A 6,825-nucleotide genomic window follows, 5' to 3' on the forward strand; every position below is an offset into this window, starting at 1 on the left:
TTAACATGTATAAACAATAACATTGTAAGTTATGTAGATTATTCTGAGCCATTCCTCTTGAAATCCAGTCACACATACAGTATTCACAGGATGATTAGAGACACATTATCACCGGGTGCCAGCATCGTGCACTTGCTGAGCACTTATCACCTGATGCAGATGTTAACAGCAGAAGCAAACAAGGCCTTAGATGCTGTCGGGACTTTGCAAAAGTGTTGAACTTCAACTGGACCGTAGGGATGCAGCCGCTCTCTCTCTCTCTCTCTCTCTCTCTCTCTTCCTCCGAGTCTTGATTTCTGAATGTCAGGTCTCTTATGTCTGATGAAAATCTATCCATTCATTCTTCTGTTTTCTTGCTTACGGCACATATTTCTCTCACTCTTTTTCCACTTTTCCTTTTCTTTTTCCAGAATATTCCTAGTCTCTTTTAATATTTCAGTATGTTACATTTTTCAGATATCTGGAAACATAATCCATTCAATTTCAGAATTAATGTATACATTAAAGTAATATGCTTAACTGCGAACTGAATGTAATATTTTCGAACGTATAACTGCATGTTACATTTAAATGAAAATAGATTATAGTTCAAATGTATATTGAATGCAATTAACTGAACTTTAGAGTGCTCTTGGCCCACTTATAGGACTTAAGTGCATCCTTATATGTAGACTCATAATTACTTATTGTCTTTGAAATATGGTTAACATGTATTGCGTGCTGAATGTACTGACAAGCATTTATGGTAAACTAAAATATACTTTAATATGTATAGTATGCCATTTTTAATCGCACATTATGCGTAATGTCAAATAGCTCACTACAAGGGCTTTACGTGTGCTTTTAGAATAAGTGTACCTCTTTTAACAGATTATTAAAATATAATGATTAAAAAGTACTTTAACCACTTGAGCTGTTATTTTGATTTTTTGAGAATTAGGCATATGCAATATTGGACCCACCGGTGGGTCCCCAGAGTTGATGTGGTTAAAACTTAATTTGGCACTTTTTAAAAGTAACTTAAGAAACATAGTCATGCTCTCTCATAAGAACTTATTTCATTAATTTCATATGATCTCCAAGCACAATTACATTAAATGTATACTTTCGATATTTGAAATACACTACAGGTGCACAATCAATACAATTAACACAACTGATATAAATAGCAACATTCATCAATACCTTATTTAAAGTGGAAAGGGAAAAACATTCCAACAAAGTAGAATCCCATGATCCGTTCCACTGGAATTATGTCACAATAACTGAAATGTGGTCTGCGGATGACTATGAACTTTCTGACATGGAGCTTAATTAGGAAATATAGCGACCACCAGACCACCATTCAATATTTATGATGCTCTTTGGAGCAGTCAATTAACTCCTCTAAAACGTGTGAGTTTCCCTAAAGTGCATGAATCATCTGAAGCACCTCCAGAAGGAACAAAAGAAAGATATATGGGGCCAGAGAAAAAAATGGAGGAGAAAATGATTCATTTGCATGCAGAGAAAAGCACCACCCCCGTCTATCAATCATTGCTCACGCTCAGAGATTCTCATCCCGTCAACAAAACCACTGCGGCCCATCTGTGAGTCAGCAAGACCGTCTGCAACAAAGCAAATGGCATCTTGTAAACCCGTTCAGTGATTTGTGCCCACTGAGACCAGTGTGTGAGGTCTAGGAGTCCAGATGCTAAAAAACAAATGCTCAATTTTAGTTGCAGTCACCTACATTAGTTTTATTGTAGGAGTAAAAACAATTAAAAAAAACACACCAACACACTCAGAGCCAGACTTTCGAAAGGCCTTGTACTCATTGCAGCTTGTTATGTCCAAGAACCACCCACTGCCATGTAAAGTGACCAGTCAATGCTCATTTTGTATTATGTGCTGTAAATGTGCATAGATTATGACCAGACTGTAAGACTACAGTCATGCATGCTCAAATACATAAAACATAAATGCTCACGTACTGTGGTAATAATATCTCCATAAGCCTCAGCCCTGCAGTAATGACTGCTTTACTGGTAGAAGGTGAGATGGATCAGGAAGTATAGACAATGGCCTCACGCTCAGAGGAACACAAGATGGGGTTATCCTTTTAGGATCAGCCCCAGTAACGTGAGACACAGATTCACCTTCACACCAGTTTATAGACTCTCTAGTACAGTACATCTGCTGCCCTGAACTATACTGTGTGCAGAACCACTGTGCCCTCATTTCTCTTTCAATCTGCAAAAAACATAGGAAGGGAATGGTATGAAGACGTAAATCCAGAGCTGAATACAGGATGAGAACCTGGGAGAGGATGGAACTGAAATTCAGAGATGAAATATTTAGTTCAGAAAAAAAAAAAAAAATTCTGACATCATTTAGGAATGGCATATGATAAAAGGACAAATTTTGAAGAATTTGCAGGATGCTCTTTTTAATGCAATTACACTCTCAGGAAAAAAAAGTACAAACCCTAAGGCACAAAAGTTAAACGGTGCATCTTTGTTCCTTATTAACCCCTAAATATTACCTAAGTGTGAAAAGTTATACCTTTGTTTGTGAGAGCATACATTGAATGGGAACCAGTGTTTATTAAAATGCTATCACAGTTTTTATTAATATTTTAAATGAGCTTTTGTTGTTATATTTAAAAAAATATATATACGTTTTGATTTTGAGTCTTTATTCATTATTTATTTATTCATTTATTTGTAGTAAATGTGCTTTTGCCATATTTATTATGTGTGTGTGTGTGTGTGTGTGTGTGTGTGTGTGTATACTGTATATACGGCATTGTGTCTATTAAATGTGTATGTGTATATACTGTCTATAAACACACACACACACACACACACACACACACACACACACACACAAGGTTTTTTTTTATTTTTATTTTTTATTTTTTGGTTCAGTTTTAGTTTTAATTTATTTCCAGTTAGTAATTTATTACTTCATATTACAATTATTTCGGTTAGCTGCCAAGCCAGCATTTTAAAACATCAATGGACACTGTATCTTTCTAGTTCTGAAGTGGTCAATAGTCATTACTCACTCAAAACCTTGACGCCTGATCTCGTTCTCTTTGGCTCATTCATGAGAGTTCAAAAGAGAATCAGTAATGTCGTTTTTTATTAAATCAACTGTCTTTTATCAGTTGATCCGGTTCTTAAAACTGGTTTAAATTTTCTATTCCTCATGCAAAACTATTGTGCGACTTCAGAAGTCTTGAAATATCCAGTAGCTCACAAGTCATATGGATAATTTTGATCATATTTTATTTGTGCTTTTGTGTCTTTGTTGAAGTTCAAAAGTGTAGTTCTCATGAATGATGCTTTTGAATTGCATGGCAAAGAACAAGCAGCATAATTCTCCTTTTGTATTTCACAAAAGAAAAAAAAACACACAATTGAAACACCACGAAGGCAAATAAATAATAACAGAATTTAAATTTTAGGTGAAATATCTCTTTAAGAAAGAGGAAAAGAGTATCCATTCAAGTGTAACAGCAGCCATATGGCTGTTACATAAATGTGGCAGTCTCACTTCAACTCCCTCGAAGGCTACTTTCAGCATACATTCTCTGTATGATGATGAGACAGCGCTGAAAACAGCCAACATCTCCTGTGGACAGCCCTTCTTACTGAGGGTTCCCGTGACAAGAACCTCTAGCCTGAGGCAACTCTATAACTAAAAAGCGTGTTTCTCTTACAAACAACTCAGCAAGTCTTGCACCTTCCCTCAAGTGTTATCGATTTTTTTTCTAATTTAATCATCTTTAGTAAAACATTGTAAAAAGAGATTTTAACAACTGTTTGATCAAAATGCTAATTATGTATTGATCTTTGTTCTCATTTAAGAGCTATTTCCCTCTTGATCTAGTACTCAATAATCATCACACAGCAGCCGTAGGCAGAAGAAACACTGTAAAGTAAAAAAAATGAATTTACATTTAAAACTATATTGAATTTCACTGGGGTCCACAGTGATCCAAACCACTAGTTGGGTCTGAATAATAAAACCTGATTTGACTCGCACTGGTGCGACACAGTAAAGCGATACGTGATAACCGCTATCCATAAGTAAATATGAGTTTTTGTCTAAAGCAGCCACAATCTCATAAGATCATAATCCCATTCCTATTAAAATTCTGCCTACATAGGCGTTAATTCATGCATGCAAACATAAGCACATAAACATATTCAAACAGTTAAAGAGAGAAAGACAAAAGATAATGCTATAAATATCAGATCTGCATTCTGTATACACTGAAAAAAGAAACAGCTCAGCATCTGCCAAAAAGATGGAAGAATGTCCCACATAGGGCAGAAATAACAGAAAGATGTGGGAACATGCTGTCTCCAAATGTCCTGCTCTCTTAACGTCTCATGCTGTAATTAAGATCAGATTGTTAAAACTGTGCATGCATGTAATATGTTATATATGAGTTACATTTAAAAATGTCTCTGAAATGGTTTTCCAAACTGTCCTGGAGCAGCCCAGTACTGTCTCCCTTATCTTATACCCTCGATTCAACTCATCAGTTCGTTTAGACCTGAAGTTGGTCAGAAAAGGTTAAGAGAGTTGAGAGTTTTAGTTTATATTTTATTTTTAGCTGATTACTTTATTATTTAATTACAATTATTTTTTAAGTGAATGTTGAATAGATTTAGTTTTAGGTAGCAATATCAACATTGGTATTTCATGCTTGTTTACTGAATGTATTGCTATCAATTTATGAAAAGATCAAAGCTGCACCTGTAATTGCATACTGTCCGGTAGGACTGAAACATACTTTACAACCTTAAAGGCCATTAACCAATGGAAGGACACAAGGTATTCTCCATTAACAAATCAAAAAAAGGGAACTTCTCAGTGGTCTTACATCAGGTCCCTGTGGTGTGCCTTTTTAGGAGTGGATAGTTTAAGAGGTTTTGTTCATTCCATTCCCAAAATCAGCCATGTTATCTCGAAAAAGATAACAACCTGTCATTTATTTCATACTTCTGTGACTCTGTGATGTTTTATCATTAAATAAAAATACATTATGGACTCTGATGGGATATTTAAATATCCATTGAATGCGCACTTCAGAATTTCGCCAGAAGTAATAGGTCACATGGGCACTTTTCACCTGTTTTTTGAATACTGTGAAAAAGCTCTTTCACATTTTCACCTACTGTACCATATGGTATGGAGTAGCCATATTCAGACACAGCACAAGATTAAATGCCCTTCAAGATGCACTTGAGACAGATTCGAAGGTGGTTTGGGATGCATATACAGTAAGATGTGACTTGTGAAAATTAAATTGCTAGTTTAGGCCACATATATAATTTTTCTCATCCCAAATAGAACTACATCAGTATATGAAAGTCAAGAAGTGACTACGTTTAATAAGCCCAGTGTCACACTTGATAAAATCTGCATTGTAACTGTAAATGTCAGCATGTCTTAGGTTGTATTTCAATATTTGTACTTGGCATTCTGACAACATTAAGCCAACTGTAGGTGCATTAGAATTATGAAAATGTGTCAGACGGTCTGAATGGAAAGTGCATTGGGTAAATTTAAAGTGGTGTCATCCTGAGGCAATTCCTTTCGGTATGCAGAGGGTATTTTCTCAGCACTTGGCATGAGAGGGAAAGGAGAGAGCTGGAAAGACCCCCACAAATTTAGGAAGAGTGGTTTCCCTCAGTAAGGATTCTGGCAGGAACAGGCAAGAGGGAGCAATGAAGACACTGCCTGCACTTTCACTCTGAATTTCATTCGGAGACTGAATGGGCTGCTGCGGATGACTATGGAGCAACAGTCACTGAACCTGTCTGTTTAGCTTTAGTCATCGCATTTTGAGCTGCTTTGTATTTGTGTACCACATGTTGTACACTGAAAGCCGTCGATGCGTGCTAAAGCTGAGGCTGTCATGCAGAGCTCATTGCGATGTCCCGGGTAGTGGCTACACCAAATGTAATACACAGGTAGAATGGCAATTACCATGACAAAAGGAGTCCTAAAATAGGTGGAGCTTAACACCCCAGACATTGTCTCTCTGTCTACAGTCAGTATGCAACTTATAGCTGAGGGGGTTTAAACTTCTACGGAAAATCTTGCAAATCTGCTAAGGTTTGTCTTGTCGTAACCCAGATTATGATTTAGCAGCACACAATGTAAAAAGTGGTGATCTATTTTTGCTGATTTAAGCTATAAAATTTAGTACTGTTGGTTTAAATGTACGCACAGCAGGCACACAACATCATGCAGATGTTGATATTTGATTACATTTTGGTTCCCACGTCACGTGACCAAAATTCAATGTCAATTCAACATCTAATGTCAATGTTAATTTGATGTCCAATACCAACGTCAGCTGATGTTGATATTTGTTGTTTTTAGATTGTGTAACTAAAATCCGACGTCAAGTTGGTGTCAAAAAAGTGTCGTCAACTCTATTTTCATTCTCAACCAAAATGCAACTTCTGTCAGATATACAACATCATTGTATCGATGTCCCGTGACTGCTGGGTGTATTTTGTTAAATTCAATGTCAGCATTTATGGTTCGGTTACCTTTTTTTCCCCGGTGTAGCACAGATGATCAATCTTAAATACTTCTTAAACAGAAATCTATAGGAAATCTGGCTCTTACAAAATTTGTGTTTTATCAGTCAATGGTCCTAACACTTTAAGTGTTTATTTTGTGCAAGGTGAACTTTTCTGGTTGTGAAATGTTGTTTAAATAAGGCCGTTGTATCAAAAGTGTTTAGGAGGCCTTTACAGTAGCCTACTATTAAAGCCTTCCTCAACCTTTGTTTTTTTGGGTCAAGCCTCACTT

This window comes from Carassius carassius, chromosome 8 (assembly GCF_963082965.1).
Source record: "Carassius carassius chromosome 8, fCarCar2.1, whole genome shotgun sequence".
Lineage (NCBI taxonomy): Eukaryota > Metazoa > Chordata > Actinopteri > Cypriniformes > Cyprinidae > Carassius > Carassius carassius.